Below are 18318 nucleotides of genomic sequence, written 5' to 3'. Positions count from 1 at the left end.
GAGAGACCTTCTCTTTTGCTTGATCTAAAATGTCTTTCTCCATTGTCTGAACCTCTAACAATTTACTTAACACTCTTTCAGTTTGTTTTTTACTAATTTCTAATCTGTTATAAAGATAACGCAACCCAATAAGATAACACAAAACAAAACCGAAACAGAATGAAACAAAAACGGAACAAAAAATTGTTGTATCAATTTTCCTATTTTCTTGACATGTGCATTTGTGGTCTATTTCTATCTCTTCCTCAGGGGCGAACAACTTCAAACCTTGAGCCAACCATTTTTCCCAATCTGCCTGAGAAAATTCTAGGGATAGGCAGCTTGAAACAAACACAAAACAAATCAAAACAAGAACACATTGTTTTTTAAAATGGTCACCCATTCTCTCGCCCCTTAGGGGCAAGCAATTTCACTTACCCCGAAGCTTCAGATGTTCCCCGTACGGGCCACCAAATGCCGCAGTCTGGCTGGGCACAAATCACGAGCCACTGAAGCAGGAACAAACTTTATTTTTAAACGGCAGGAAAACACTTCACACAGCTCCCGGGGAATCCTCCCGAACGCCACGAGGCTTGTCCAGGAACCCCCAGCCGGAAATATCTCTCCCGGAAATCCCTCCTCCTGCACTTCCCCAACCAATGGGAACTCTCGGGGAATCCCCGTAAATCCCCACGAGAACTCCAAAATAGTGCGAGAACTCAAAAGTTGTGGCAGAGGGATAGTAATGCCTCGCCTATCAATCAATACTGTTGGCAAAATGCCAGGGGCCATACAGACTCAGCTGTGGCTCTCAGCAGAATGTGACTTCATATGCCTGTGTCATTCCTTCTGCATTCTCTGTTTGTTCTGTATCTTTCTCATCATACATCCTAATGGATACTACTACTCAGTTCAAACTATTAGTCTCAGCTTAAGGCAAATCTCATGCTGCTGTGTTCCTTCATTAGCCTCACTGGCTAATTAAATTTTTTCAGTCTACCAAATAGTACATCTGATAAAAACTTCTCTTTGCAAGCAGATAACTCCTTAACCCTTGGAAAATAGCTAAGTGGACCCCTTTTTTGTTGTTGTTGTTTTATTTAAACTTCAGCTGGGTACCAGAAAAACTGAACTAATTTTTAAGGCCACTGGTCTTAAATCTAATCTCAATCTCTGTTTGGTTTAGGTTATCCTAATTCTGAATGCATTTTATTGTTTTTGTCTCTAATTATTTTCTTTTCTTTCCAAAATCTTTTATCCTTTATTTCTCCCTCCCCAATATTGCTTGGTTTTTAAAAAATAAATATTAATTACTTTTGATGCTGACAGATGAGCTTTTTCCATCAAAATCAGAATATCTTTTTATTTCCAAATATTTCTGAAAAGTCAATATGTAGTTATGGTTAAAAGATTAGTTTTTAAGTAAAGAAGATAGTAGACAGAGAGACAAACAGGTATGATCAAATACTCTCTCATCTACATCTTAACTATTAATCCTGAATCTCAGCTAGCCAACCTGAGATTCAGATTCCTCACCTTATTAATTGGACTAATATGTACACTTACACAGAATCCTTGTGAAAAGTAAATGATAGGCCATGTAAAAGTGCTTCCTACTACAGTACATTGTACATGTCTTTCATTAAAAAAATGCTTCCCCCTTTTTTCTTTTTCTTACATTATCCTTTGGTGTTCACTTGCTTTCTGACATGCACACACACAGAGATAGTATAAAATGGTATGGAAGCACCAAATCTCAAAATAATTAACATATAATTCGATTTCATTGGTTTCATTTTGTTTCAAAAACACATTTATAAATTTCAATAACTCTGGACCAGAGAATTCAATAAAAATGTCTTTTGATAACCATTTCTAAAGGGAGGGAAGGACTAGCTTATTAAATACCCTAGCAATAAAATGAAACTATTCAATAATTAAAAATAAATATTTCTGAACTTTAACTCTGACATTTTACATAAGGTATATCTATGATAAACATCACTAAAAGGCATGATATTTCAACGTGTTGTTTGATAATAATTATATCCATTTATCCCATCAAAGTAATAAAATTGGATTACATAAATCAGCTCTCAGGATATCATAGTAGAATATTATTTATTGTTCCAGTTGCAAATTATGCCCTATGTATTTCTTATGACAGAGTCAGAATTGATTTAGAATCTAATAATCAAAGTTCAATACATATTCACATAATGTATATCAACTTGTAGTTACTTATTTTAACCTCTTTTATTTGGTATGAGTATTTTCATAATGTCTAAAATATTAGCAACAATTTTAAATTGATTTTTTAAAAAATCTTAAGCATAAATCACCATATTCCCCAAACCGGAAACTCTGTAATTTGAAGAACCAGTCTTTCTGGCATATTTTCATTTTGTAAAGCACTAAGATATTAAAAAAAATGTGTATAGGAGCTAGGGGTATAGATCAGGGGTAGAGTGCTTTTCTAGCATATATGAAGCCCTAGGGTACAATTCCTAGCCCTATAAAAGTAAATAAACAAAGCTTCAATTTTTTTAAATTGTGTTTAATTTCAAAGATTTGAGAATCTCTAAAACTATCTCTCTGAAATATCTCACATATACTTCCTGGATAAATGTACATGTTTTAATTTTTAAAAAACATTTTTTAAAATTCAAGTTTATTTCTCCACTCTGTTTTTTTTAAGAGAAAAAAAACTGCTTTGCTTCTCAGCTAGGATGTCAAAAAAAATCTCTGGAAAATTCATTTCCATCCTTGGGGATATAAGCAATACCTTTTAACTAGAGTATTAGATTCTTAGAACCATGATATAAATTATTATCTTCTTTGTATAATCAAAATTAGGAAAGAAAGCATGCACTTGGATGTTAGCTATCAGACAGAAATTAATTTACATAATGAATACCAAAAGAGAGAATTTTTAAAAATGGAATAGAAAGAGTGGCATGATCATCATGTTTTTGACCTTACTGGGAGGAAGTGGAGGCAGCTTAGCAACTTCCAAGCAGATCCTGTTACATTAAAGCAATTTCATTGCTCTAATAGAAGGTTATGCATTTACAATGGAAAGTTACTTGAATTTCACACTATAGAGCTGTTAGTAGTAAGTAATTATACAACTGTATTTCCAGTGATGGAGTCCCATCGCTGTGCTTGTTCTCTTCCCAGTGGAAAATATCTTGTGAAGCAAAGAGTGGCTAAGGGATTCAAGAGGAGGAAAACACATACCATAAAATATAATTAAAAATTGTGGAGGCTGCATATGACAAGAATAACCATAAAAAACAGATACAAACCAGCTGGCTGTTAACAACTTCTGAGTTATAAAAATCTTAAACCTGCTGTAAAGCACTCAATTCGATTTACATAACCACAGAGCTGACATTCCTTTTAGGTTCCTCTATTGGGATTTTTTTTTTTACATGTTTTAAGGCAACATAAAAAGCCACTGTGAAAAGAAGACATGTATCATGTTACCCAGGAATTCACTCCTGTCTGAAGACTGGACTTTAAAACTAATCTGAACTTCTTTCCTTGAACTGGAAAACATATTTAATGGACACTGGCTGTCTGATTTTACAGCATTATTCTTCAGATGTTCATATAGCTCATACCACTGATGCTTTCTTTGTGTGTTGTGTTGTGTTGTGTTGTGTTGTGTGTGTCTGAATCACTGGCATTACCCAATTTCAGCTTGGTGGTACCCATCCAAGAACCCAAATCCATGTCTGTAAGAAGAGAATAACATTTTGGTCAACCATGACTGAAACAACTATAATTTCTTAGAAACCTAATGATGCAGACAGCATTCTACAAAACTAACATAGCTTGCTGTAGGGAATTAAAAATAAACAAAATAAAATAAAATCAATCGTACATTGAGTGAAGTTTTGATGTATAAGTGCTGGCAGCCGAAATTGCCCAGAGCACAAAATGAGCTTTGCTGTTTGATAATTTGCTTGATTCACTATGTTGCTACATGCAGGGCATTTTATGCCTGACTTATATTTAATCCAGTCACCTGCTTAATGTTAGAAGGGTCATAATTATATACAAGGGTTCTGAACGTATAGCATGTTGATATTTCAGATCTGACATATAAAGTATTCGTGTACATTTTGAGGTTTAACCATTTAAAATATTTTTAGTAACAATTTGAAGAAAACACAAAACCACTCTATTTTCAGTAGGAATAGGGTAAGAAAATGTACTGAGATTATGAGACAGCAATGGCTCCTAAAATGCATAAACTGGGAAGAGCAGAGGTATGGAGTCATGGATTTAAATTCTCACTCTGACCTTTTCTGGGTTTGAAGGGCAGACTGGATTCTAAATTTCCCCAATGTGCAAGAGGGTTTTGTCATGTACCACCAAATGTTGTTTAGTGATAATATGATATGATGTAAGAAAGCTTAAAGTAAAAGTTTGGACTTTAAATGCATCTCTAAATTATTTTCTATTATATGTGTAAGTTGCTATTGTTATGTGGGGTTGCATTAGCAACTACAGCAACTCTTTTATGTCCTTAGCCTCTGTGATTATTTACAATAGAAATTACCATAAAGGAAAACAGAGAAATCAGTCTAGCTGATATGGAAGAAATAATAACAGATTCACAGTTTGTCATTGTCAAGTTTTCAATCATAACACTATATTCAAGTACAGATGTCCAATAGTGATGATGATAATTAAGACAGAAGATCATTATAAAATAGAATTCAAACATGGAAAGGCAAAAAGAATTTTTCTCTAAATTATTTTTTCTTAGTTGTTTATCAGTCTGAAGTTCACACTAGTTCATACAAAACAAATATATATATATAGATAGATAATAATGTAATGACCCATAAGAATAACTTTAGTTTTTCTACATTGTTTTATCTTTAGGAAATATAAATTTAATCACTAGAAAATATCCCAAATAGTAAAATACATTTTTTGGAATCTTTCAAATTTAATTTTCCATTAAGTAAAATGTATTGTTTTTATTCTTTTGTTGCTTAGAGCTGTCAAGGGACAAGTTAAATATCAAGAGAGATATATTATTAGTTAATAATATTATATTATTATATTTTATTATTATATATTATAAGTTAATAAATATTATACTTAATATTATCCTGAAATATTAAAGCATTTTCCATACAATAGAATGATTCATAGAATACTGCTCAATATCAACATTCATGTATATAATCAGACAAATATTTGTAAAATTGATGTAATCAAATGTGTGTATTTCAGTTTCAACCAACTGTTTCTATATAATATCCAAAAGAAATATAAACTCAGTAGATTGTTAAAAGTAAAATATTAAATGAAAAGTTTTAGGGAAATAATGACCCCTTAAATTTATTTTTTTCCTAGGCATATTGAATCATAGATTTAATAATTGGAAATATTTCCTCAATGTAAAAGAAAAATCCCTCCACAACACAAATAGTCAAGATATCATTTAGGATATTTCAAAGCAGAGTGGTCCTCAAAGTTTCTTGGTGGGCTAACATTTGGGATTCCCTCCCATGTCTCTTTCTCTCATGAGTGACACTCATTTGTCCAGTCCTGCCTTATGGAACAATCAAGAATTAATCCATATTCTTCATTAAATATCCAAACACAGTGATTGGTCCTTCCCCAGAGCCTCATGTCTTCTCTAAATATCCTCCTTTCCTTCTTTCAACCAATCTTAATTAAAACAACTTCCAGTTCTGATGACCCAAAGTGGACAGACTGTTTTCTGTCATGAGCCCTCAAGACATAATAAACATAAATGGACAAGTCAAGTAAATCTGTTGCCAAAACAGTGTAATATATAGAGCTCTTTAACACCCACATAACTTCTCAAGTTTAAAATAGACTCAAGTGTAGTCTCACCAAATTGGTAATTGTACACTGAAAAGCTTACTTAGGTGGAACATAGCAATTATGGTTGTTAAAAGGTTACAAAGTAAAATAAATTGATGAATTCATGTTTGCTTTTTTCTTAAAAAAATCATGAACAAAATAATAACCATCAGTAGATACAATACTGCTGATAAGCATGCAGGGTTCTTGCATAGAGATTTAGAAGACAGCGTTGGCAATCAGGTTAACCATCTTAAGCAAGATAAATCAGTGCCCAAACTCTTTATCTGTAAAATGGAAACCATAATAATTACCCAAAGATATCTTATCTGGATTAAGTGAGATAATATATGGAAAAGGATTTAGTAACTGAAATATAAGTAATCCAAATAGCAGTAAAGGCAGAAATTACTAACAATCTAATAATCTGAAAACTACGCATTCATTAATCAGCCAGTGATTGTCTTGATTCTTCAAGCATTCGTATTACATTATTTATAATGTAATATTTTTCACAAATATTATTAAAAATTTACTTTTATATACTTGTTCCCCAAAATGAATTTTTGAATCAAAGCATGCCTATTTTAAGCCAATGTAAAATACTGGTTTTCACCTGATGACAACAATCATTCCTTTAATTCCCAGTTTTCTCTTCCCCTTTAGAAAACAAATAGTGCTTTTGTATAACTGACTTGGTACTTGCCACTTTGTACCTTCAATGACAGTTTACTGAGGGACAATGTTATTCATCTTTGTAACTCATGATATTTGTTGAATAAATAAATGACTTATAAGGTGTGTATTTCTCAAATGACTTTTGAAATAGTTATGAGTATATTTCATGATAATAAATACAACAAATATAACAAATATTTGTTTCAGATTACCTGCAGCAATAAGATATTATATTTAATGGCTACCAATTCTTTACTTATGTGGGGATTAAGGGCATGTATGTTGTGTGTGCGTAGGGGTTTGTACTTTTTCAACTGAGAGAAATATTTATGAAAAGTAGATAGGAGGAATTTTAATCAGAAACAGCAGAGACAATAATTAAATAACATCAATCAGCCGTCTTAACTTTATTTCTCTAAACAGGCCTCAGCCTTGGCTAAACACAAGTTTCATTAACAACCTTGACATTTAAATTTTCTTATAAAACTCAAGAAGAAGAAAAGGAAGAAGAAGAGAAGAAAGCCAAAGAACTAGACTGAGAGGACAGATAACTCAAGTTTGGAAAGTTCAGCCTGTGTTCATATGAACTACATTCATAGATCCTTAGTGCAGCATTTATATGCCTTCTGGTTAAGGGGTTTATGGAGAAAGGATTCAAGGATTGACAATTAAACAAAATGCTATGGAAAAATGTATATAGCGAAACTCAGGCTCAGAAATGTAAGGGAATCACATGTCACATAAATACCTAGTGGTTGAAGTAAATCAAAGACTCTCTTAAAAAGGAAACCAGTTTTATAAATTTCCAACTACAAGATTCTAGCTCTTCTAGGCTCTTTGACATAATTTGCATGGCCATCTCATCTAATAATATGGCTGTACAGATTACTGAAGTATAATATGTAAAGTTCTTTAACACTCAAGTAATTTTTTTCAAATTTAAAAATGATTTCAGTGAACCACCAACTGACAACAGTATGTTGAGGCCTTATCCCCAGATGTAAAATCTTAGTTCAGCTGAAAATACCAAATGCTATTGTAAAATATTCTCCTGTGTGAAGTAGATTGGTGAATACATGTCAAAAAATATCATGATCAAACCTGGCATTTTTGTTGACAGACTTTGTAGTGAGGCCAAAGGTGTAATTAGGCCAGAAAATTACTTTCTCACCACTAGAATTGTTCCCTTCAGGTCTTGAGTTATCAGTCCAGAAAATTTCATTAAACACTAAATTCACTTTAAGACAACTGTCAAAATTAAGCAGAGGTGAGTCAAGTCAAGGTCCTCATATTTAAATCTCTCATTTGGGTTTAGAGATACCATACAAAATAAAAAAGCTACAGGTTAACTTTTGTATCAAGACCAAACTTCCTGTGAATTTCAGAAACAGCATGTTTCGTTAAAAAACAGAACAATGCAGAATGATAAAATAAACGTAAAATTTTTATTTAATAGCCCTAAATGGTTAGAATAATTTCTATTTCCTGTTTATTGAGATCTTGATGTGAAAATGGCAAAAATTATACTATTACTATAGATAAAATACAAACAGGAATAATAGTAATTATAAAATTTGAATTCATCATATTTGAAATAATTGAGAGATTATTTAAATAATCTTTAAAATTATTTGAATAAATATACTACAGATGACTGTAGTATATTTATGAATTACTTATTTACCACACTTGAAAAATCAACGAATATGGGATATTCTGGTTTGAATTTCATAGGAGAACAAGAATTCAGCATTAACAAAGAAAAAGGAAATATATATTAAATGATAATAGTATTGTGCTTTTTACCTTTCAAAATGTTATAAAAATAGCATAAAATTAAATATTTGAAATATAGCCTCAACTGTTTTGCAAATTATATCAAATGGTGTAGTGTTTGACATAGAGAAGTGAATGTTATTACTATAATTCTTAGAGACAAGGTGCCTACACTGAATTGCCCTTGCCAACTGTTACATTGTTTCCACCAGGTAATGCATCCATTGCACAAATAAAAATAACAGAGATTTACTATAAATGAGCAATACAGCAAACGAAGGCAACAAGAGTGAATGATTAATAAAAGTTAATAAATTAATTTTCAATCATTTAGAGTAAAATATTGTGCTTGGGACTTACAGGTAAAATGATTCTAAGCTTAACTATTCATAAAATTCAGAAGTAACTCTAATAACATTAAACATTTGTTAGTCAATTAGCAAGATTTATTTTTGTTCACCCCTAAGCAATGCCCAATTGTGCCTTTGCTTCAACTCAAACAAGTTATTTAAATTTCATGTGCCAATATATTCATCTGTACAATAGAATTAATAATATTTCCTTCATAGTTGTCATGTGAAATAAATTATGTGTTAGCTATTTGCTAAGTTTCTACAATGTGGTGGTTGCTCAATAAGTGTTTTCACTGTCCCCTTTTTAATGAATTTATTAACAATGTTTTAAATAGAAACTATTCTAGCAACTGATGATCAAGTAGTGAAAAATATGAACAGATTAATGCCATATATAAAAGTAATTGAAATTAATCAATAAAATGTTCATGGATCTAATAAGATGTTTTGTTACTAGCTACTATATAGAATATACATAGACAATGTCTCAGTAAATAATCATCAGAAGTGCAAGAATGTCTATAAAAGGTACTTGTATTTTGAAGCAGATTTTAAATATCTTTCATTTGCAAAAGTATTATTTTTTGTATGGCCATAGGTCTACAAAACCACATGATGAAGACTGTAAATTTGAATAAGCTGTTTTAAAAGTATTTTTAAAGTTCCCTTTAAGTGAACTTATTGGGTTTCCAAATATGTTACCTAAGAAATGCTAAATTATTAAGGAGATACAAAATCGGTTCAAAGTGTATTGATCATTAATGAAAAGATGACATAAAATATAACAAAAGAATGAAGAACCCAGCACGCTAATAGATGTGCCACTTCCGGAGTAAAATTAAGTGAGATTAAGTAAAAACTGAGATAGCTGCTGAGGGCAAAGTCTACCTATGAACTTTTTTTCCTATAGGATAGGAATAAAAAAAATATTTACACATAAAAGACTATAATAAGGTATTTCACAATATTTTTTAAAGAGAAACTGGAGAAAATTCAGCAGCACACAATTCTTTCTACAGCTGAAATCTCACCTTATATGGTTCTGAATTGACAGATAAATTTAACATGGACAGATACCAGTAGTCTTATTTAATTAAATCCTTAAATTTAACATATTAATGGATAGGAACCCCAGATACAATATTCCTTGAATTCACACCAAGAACAACAGTGATCTAGGCAGAATTGGCTGGATGGACAACCAATACATTCAAGGAAAAAAAATGATTACTGTTGAGAAGATGGGGTGGAATGCTAATGGGATTCCTGATGCTGACCATTTTCATGATCAATTTAAAAAAATCAAAGAAGCAACTTCCCCCTCTTATTAAAATAACAATACTGGCATTTGGGGAAAAGTGAATATTTCTAAAATGTCTGCATTCCAATAGTTCTCTCGCATTGATACATACAGTATTTTATTATAGATGATTGATGTGGAGCTCACTATAATTTCAAAAATTCATAGAATATTATTATGTCATGAAATTCATGCCGAGAAAGCAATTGCCATTATAAATCAAAAAGACAACTCATATGGACAGGTCATATGGTAACAGGTTCTCCTTGGAATGGTATCTTTAAATTTAATTTATTCAATAAGTAACTTAAAGGTTAGGTATGATGAGATGAATCTCATGCTCAAGTAACTTCAAAATATCATTATACTGTATTATTAAGATATTAATTTTCTTGGAATTTAGAGATACTTGCATTTATATTCATTTAAATCAACATGGTTCAATGTAATTCTACTTAAACATTTTCACCCTAATATAATTCCTAGAGGGATTTTATTAAGCAATATAAGATAATAGGGAATACAAAGGGCATTTTACTGCTTTAATAGATGAATGAGGTATCCAAATAGAAGGACAGGTTTTGAAAACCTTTACAATATTACATTTCACATTTAGAAAATAAATGTTTTAATAAGATAAAAAAGAGCTCCAAAAATTGACTTCTAAGGAATAATGCTTTAATAGAGGAATTAAACACTCTATTGACTTTAGTATTGAATATTTTGTATGTTTAAAGAAAATCTTAATAATACAGCATTACATTTCTAAGTCTAATCCACAATAGTAACTTATATTTACATAGCCCTTTAGAATAAATAAAGTGTTAACATTCCCTTTAATCCTTATAACTGAATATTGTGTTTCCTTAAGTCAAATCCTCACATCCCAGGAAGCAAACTGAGATAATTAGAAAATATATATTTAGAAAAATAGTCCCTCCACAATAATCGCATTTCTTAAATGAATACTAATGGGAATACGTTTTATCTGAATTGAATGATATTCTACCAACGGATATGATATAAAACACATTTCAATGAATTAAATATGAATCATAAAATTCTCTATATAATGATCAAAAAGTAATAATTGACATGAAAAGAGGATTTTATCAGGAGAAAAATATTTTATTTGCGCCAAAGGCGAGATGCAAAACCAATTTAAAAGAGATAAGGAAATGATTACAACCTGATGCCATAAGTATGGGGAAGAAACCATTATTTCTAGAACTGATGTGTTCAAACAGATAAATAACCTTTATTCTATTTGGAACATGGCGAAAAATCTGTTTTGAAAATTATCCTAATAAAACTCAAAATCATATACTTTGCTCTATAACACTTTGCAAAATGCTTTCAGATACATTAGCTCGTTTTGTTCTTCACAAATTCCTATCAAGCAGGCAATAAGGCAGATGCTAAGAATGATTATAAATGAAGAAGATATTTCAGAAGGTAACTTGAAGCAGGAAAGTAATAAATTAAAATCAGAACATTTGAATCGACTAGTACATAATAGTGAAACTTTGGACAAGACTCTTAGCATTTTCTCCTCTTCTCTAAAACGATGTTTTCGGGTATCAGTACTCATCTGTGATGACTGAATAAGTGAGGCCAAATAATAATACACAAGGTCACTTAGCTAGTAACTGATAAGGAAAAGCACAAAAGCCAAACCTTTCACTTCCATGTTAGGAGATATGTCATAATACCATTCTGTTTGAAAAACAGTGTCCTTTGAAGAGATGAGTCATAACGTACTCATTGTATTCTAAAATTAACAATAAAAATATGATGATCTTCTCTAGGAATTGTGTTTGTGTAACTTTCATTAAAGTATGAAATAACATAAAGATCTTCAAATAGTTGAGTCTACTGGGTATATTTTTAGCCATATATCAACAAGTGAATATAATAAAAAGCTCTCACGTTGATTATACTGACTACTTCCTTAATGAAGTGCAAAAGTGTTCGTGTAATCTGATTCAATTTATTGAATTAGGTTACAGTTTTATCATTTTGAAAACCAGCTTCATTGTTTACTTTACAATATGTCAATTCATTTCCAACAATTAAATAGCTTAGCAAACAGATGTAATCAATTGAAAGCAATCTCCATCTTTAGGGCTTAGTTCCATTTATAATGTGCACACTTCTGAAAACAATATATGACAGATTGAACATGTATTATAATGGTAGTAGTGATACTTCATACCAAGGAAGTTTATTTGCCCCATGAATACAAGTTTGCAGAAAGAATAGAGTGTCATTATGTCCTGAAAAGTAAAACGTGATAACCAAAATTTAGTGCTAACTTCCTCTACTAGGAGTATCTATAGAGTACCTCTGAATAACTGCCTAAACTAAGCCATTTTATGCCAAAGCTATACATTTAAAAATACTAGTAATTTTATTTTTAAATCAAATGAAGTTGGTTTGAACACAGATAGCCAGTTGTAATAATCAATGACACAGAAATCAGCCTGTTCAATTACAATGATTTACCTTAGTTTAGTTCCATTGTTTGCAAAACTTTATTATAGATTATGTCATTTGACATTCATCACAAGTTAAGAATGATTTTGAGATTAAAAAAAAACCTTTTATGGTGAAGAAAATAATGAATGAAAAAGTTCAAATGGCTCAATTCTACATTTCAGAAGTGATGTGACTAAAAGATTCCTATCTATGACTTTCAGGGATTAACCCCTCTTTTGGAACTTTATTTTTTTTATCCTGGAGAGTCAAATCAAAATAATTTATAATAAAGTTCAAGTTCTTTCATTTAAATCCCTTTAAGGTTGTATGTCATTCTGTTATTATTTCTGATGATGTTTATTGGTTTAAATAGTGCTGTTTTTCCCACTCCCAGCTCTAAATCCTATCACAGCTATAAGTATTCCTTTATATTATATTTAATGGTGCCATTTGTTCCTATTAACTTCGCTATTATGTATGTACTCTTTCAGGAGTACTTATGAAGAAAGAAGGGAAGTGGGGCTGTTGCGGGGAGGGTTTTCAAGTTTCTTTCAATGGGGAAAAAAAGGGTTAGCTTACTATAGTTACATTTTCACCCATGAGATAAACATTCCATTCATGAAAAGCAGGGTAGAAAGAAAGAGGATAATTGCTTAAAAATACGAAGCATTCATCTCAAAAATAAGTTTTAAAAACTGTCCAAAACAAACATGAATTGATACTCCCCCACCAAAAAAATACTATCAAAAACAACCCTGAAAAAATATAAAATAAACCCTTAAAATAGTTTTACCTAGAAAGTTCCCTTGTTGAGTATGGAAAAAAAATCCAAATAAAATAGAAGCATCAAATTTATAATTAAAAGGGAACACAATGGTACTTTCCAACCTGTATCTCTCTTAATATAAAATAATTTTCAAATTTCCCTAAGAATAGTGATTATTGAGAAGGGAAACGATGGCTGATAGGGAGGGAGAGATTTGACTTATTTTTATAGATTTAATTTATTTTTATAGATTATGGGTGAGAAGTTGTTTGTCATAATTTTTATATTTATTTTTATAGAATAGAGTGTATGTGGTATAAAACAGTGTTTTTAAGTTAAATATAAAATTATGGCAAACAACTTTTCACCCCAGTTTTCTCTTAAACATTCCTATCAGAAGGACTGATTCAGAGTTTATTGGTAATACATTCTACTCTCAGACCATTCTCTATGAAACAAGATCCTTTTCTGGTTGTTGTTTTGCTTTGTTTTTGGTGTGGAATAGACTCAAGGCCTTGCACATGATGAGCAGGTGCTCTGACTTGAGCTACTACCCCCCCAACCTAAGGGTGTATATGAATATCAGAATGTTTAAGAGAAAAGACTAAATATATCCTTAAAAAGTATGGAGAGAGCAAAAAGACCTTCCAATGTGGTTTGGTTCAATCCTTAACAACAAGCTTAAAACACAATATTAAGGGAAGTAGTTGAAGCTCTGAAGTTTGTTTCAGAGTAGAGGGGCTATCAAAGATAGAGAATAAACAAATACTGTTGTTCTTGTTTTGTACAACTTTTGTTTTACAATATTCTTAGGAATTTTTAAAATGCATCTATAGCAATATTTGCCTGAATGAACAATATTTGCATTTCTTACTTCTCTAGGGAGGAAACAGAGATAATAACAGCACCTCGTACTGGTTGAAAAATTACAGGGAGTCATAAAAGAACATGCAAACATTGTGTAACCAAGGGATTAGAACACCATCTAAGAATCTCACACACAAAAAAAGTGGATAGTCTACAGAGTTCCAGCCAGTGTAATATCCACTGTCATAATCAGAAGTTGACTCTGAAAATTTGATTTGCTTTTCTAATGTAAATATACTCCTCTTGTCAAAGAAGCTATCATATTACCAAAAAGGAAGCAAACAATACCTTGCAATTAGTCAATTAAAGACATTAGCAACTTCATTACTGCAAATCTACTGAGAGAAAAGTGTAAGCAAATTATAATTTTTAGTGCAGTTCAGTACAGGCATATGAGATTACAGAACTCAACAGAAATTTGGAAGAGAGAAATGAATTAGGAAAGAAAGGACTGTAATTTTCTTCTAAATTAAGTAGATGAGAGGCCTGTCTAGAAGTCTAGTAATATGTGGTTATTTAATTAAATTTAAAAATAACAGATCTTTGCTCTAAGAGCTTAGGAAAAAGGATTTTTATGAATTTCTATGCTAGTAACAGACACAGGGCATATTGTGATTAGGCTGTAGGACTTGATTACAGTCTATAATACATATAAAAATAGAAGTAAATATATTTGTTATGTACTTATATTTGGTTAAATTTAGAGTTCTATATATTCATATATATAGAAAATTAGTTTTAAATAAAGATAGTATGGCTAAAATTAGAATTCTAATCCTTAAAGATTATTTAATATAATATGAATATAGCAATATAAATACTATATTTTATAAACATATATATTTAGAAATTACAAAGACTAATATTATGCCATGTTATTTCTGTAAATACTGCTTCTCTAGAACATCAATCTAGAGTTATAAAATTTACCAACTGTTAATGATAGTACATAAAGTAGCCATTACAACCTATGAACAAACAAATAATGCCTTTCATATACTAAGTAACTTCCATCAGGCCCTAGAATCTAAACTTTTAATCTGAAGCCTTAATAGGACTTGAGAAGCTACATTAACACACCACTGTTGAAATTTTTAACTATGAGGCATAATTCCTCTCAGAAATCTTTCACTAAATATTTATTAGCCATAATCATTGAACAAATATTTATTTTGGGTATCCACTCCTTGTCAGGCAATATTCTAAGCACTGGGATTCCACAGTGAACAAAATTGACCAAAACATCACAGAGGTTACATTTGTGTACATATGCCCAATGACCACATTTGGGCCTCTCCCAATATCTGATGCAGAGACTTGCTGGGTGTGGAAGGTTGATAATTGCCCTTGAGTTGTGTTCCACATCTTAATCCAGGGAACCTGGGAATGCCACTTGAGGTGAAGAAGGGGGGGGTGTTTGTTTTTGTTTTTATTTTTTCAAATGTGATCATGTTGAGAATCTTGAGATGAAGGGATTATCCTGTATTGGGCAACATACCCTAAATAGAATCACAAGTATCCTTACAAAAGAGAGGCAGAGAAATTTTAGATAAATGCATACCAAGAAGATAGCATGACTACAGAGACAGAAATTGGAGCGAGGTTTCCACACACTGAGAAATGCCAGTAGTCACCCAAAACTTAAACAGCCAAAGAATGGATTCTCCCCTGAAGCCTCCAGACAGGGCGTGGTGGCCTATGGTTACCATGATTTCTGCCTGATGGTACTGATTTAGGACTTCTGGCCTCCAAAACTATGAGATAATAATTTCTGTTGATCTGCTACCAACCTTGTGGTAATTTGTTAAAGCAGCTATAAGAAAATAACAGAGTGTCAAAACAAGTTTTAAAACTTAATAAGGTGCATGATCAAGTCTGTTATTTAGGCTGGCTTTCCATAAAGGAAAAAAAAGAAGATTTATTTATTTTTCTCTTCAAAAACTACTGAAAGGCAACATGTATTATATAAGGGATCAGTTAAATGTGCTATCCTCAAAACATCTGCTGATAAAACCTCACAAATATTCCCCATATATAAATGTAAAAAACATTTATAACATGCTATATTAACATAATGGTTTAAATAGTTTACATCGTACTTACTCTTTGAATAAGGCATTCAGTAGATTATGTTTAATTTATTAGTGGAGATGATCAATCCATTTGTGGCCATTTTACTTGTATATCTTTCTGTTTTCCTTACTTGTAAGTCCCCCCATGGAATACAATACATTTATTATAATAAATTTATCAACATACAAGGCACAGTTCCAAACTATGAATTATCTCCTGAGAAAATACTGTGATTAAGGCATTGAAAATACTACAAATGCTGATATTACAAAGGGTAGCTTGGATGTTGTTGTTGGTAACTAATATTTAGGGGGAAAATAAAGAACATAATATTTGAAAATACATTTTGTATCAACATTCCATATGCAAATACATTTCTTTCAATTTTGTTTTAAATAAGAATTTTTGGGGGCTGGAGATACAGCTCAGTTGGTTGAGTGCTTGCCTTGTATACACAAGGCCCTGGGTTCAATCCCTGGCATCACACACACACACACACACACACACACACACAGAGAGAGAGAGAGAGAGAGAGAGAGAGAGAGAGAAACTGTTTCAATGGGATTATCTTTGGATTAATATTTTCCTGGTCATGTATTTTTTCAAAAATGATAAATTTGCAAGGAATAAATTTTGCCTTAGAGGTATAATGTATATGTGCACACAGTGGCTTTCTTTCCTCTGAATGCATATTGGGTATATATATATACAAATTAACTGTGAGAGAAAAGAAATGCCCAAGAAGCAAAACTATAAATCATTCATTTGATAAGAGTATTTGAAATAAATAGGTATTGGATAACTTTTCTTTTAATGTCAAATGCAAGTACTTGACTCAGTAGGTAACTTCTTAATACTAATAGGAAATTTGTATTTCAAACCCAGTTTGTATTCTGACCTAAAGATAAAAATCAGGAAGTTGGCCAAAACTCTATCCAAATTGCACTGCTGGCACAAGAAGGGAGCATTCTGAATTCCTAAATACCCTTTCCTTAATTGTAAATATTCATGATTCTATAAAAATCAAGAATGTTATTGGAGTTCTATTGTAAAAAGGAATTTATTGCATCAGGGCTCAGTGGCACAAGTCTGTAATCTCAGCAGCTCACAAGAGGATCTCAAGTTCAAAGCCAGCTTCAGCAAAAGTGGGGCACTAAGCAACTCAGTGAGACCCTGTCTCTAAATAAAATACAAAATAGGTCTAGGGATGTAGCTTAGCAGTAGAGTGCCCCTAAGTTCAATTCCAGGGGCCAAAAAAAAAAGGAATTTATTTAAAACCAGTGTTTATTATAAAAAATGATTTAAGACAAGTGCTCAGTCAAAATAAATGTGGCGACCACTGCAGGAGGTAGTGCTACAAAGAGGCTTCACGATTTTTCTTTCTTTTTTTTTTTTTCATTAACTTCAACTTTCGGTTGCTGTGGCATCTAGTGACAATCATAACTTTTGGAAATTACCATCTGCCCACAACCACTTCTAAGGTTACATAGAAGTCTGCTTAAGCAAACAAAATAAGAAAAACTCCATAAGTAATCTCACAGTTCTTTGTTTGGTTCTGTTTGCTTTTTGCCTTCTTTATTATAAATATCTAAATATATAATTTTAAGAAAGGAAAATGACTTTTAAAACAAATATATAATGATAGTCTTTTTTGCCTGAGAAAACAAACACTTCCAGGAGTTATGACAAATTCCAATGTTCAACTTTTGAAAATTAAAAAAAAAATGGGCATGACTAGGAATAAATAAATGGATATTTATGAACTTGTTGAAATTCACAGGACTGAATTAAGCAACTTAAAAGGTAAATTTACACCATTTTATTCTTTTAAATTGCTACCACCATGAGAAATACAAACATACAAGTCAATGTTCATAAAGTAGGCTACAATTTAAATTTTGGGATTTGAAATCTGGGGGTATTTCTGTTTGTATCTTTTCTTTTAATCTTGATATTTACATTATATCTCTTCAATTGTTTTGCCAGTTTTAATAATGCAAAGTACATGTCTTTTATTTATTTATGGTGATAGACATTGAACAGAGGGCCTCATGCATGCTAGGCAAGGGCTATACCACTAAGCTGGAACCTCAACCCCCAAATCCACATCTTCTAAAGATAAGAAATAACTGTAATTCTTTGTAAAAAAAAAAAAAGTCCTCTCCCTACCCACCCACCCTGCCAAAGGCCTT

At 31.5% G+C, this 18318-nt stretch overlaps 1 protein-coding gene across 2 annotated transcripts in view; it reads right to left on the bottom strand.

Annotated features, from left to right (window-relative positions):
* Positions 1-18318, bottom strand: part of Dach1 (dachshund family transcription factor 1) — a 224981-nt gene that overhangs the window by 203265 nt on the left and 3398 nt on the right. The gene's annotated exons all lie outside the window — the stretch shown is intronic.

Source organism: Marmota marmota, unplaced genomic scaffold (assembly GCF_001458135.2).
Source record: "Marmota marmota marmota unplaced genomic scaffold, marMar, whole genome shotgun sequence".
In the NCBI taxonomy this organism is placed as follows: Eukaryota; Metazoa; Chordata; class Mammalia; order Rodentia; family Sciuridae; genus Marmota; species Marmota marmota.
The sequence above is the reverse complement of the archived record's forward strand: the minus strand, read 5'-3'. Positions and strand labels throughout refer to the sequence as shown.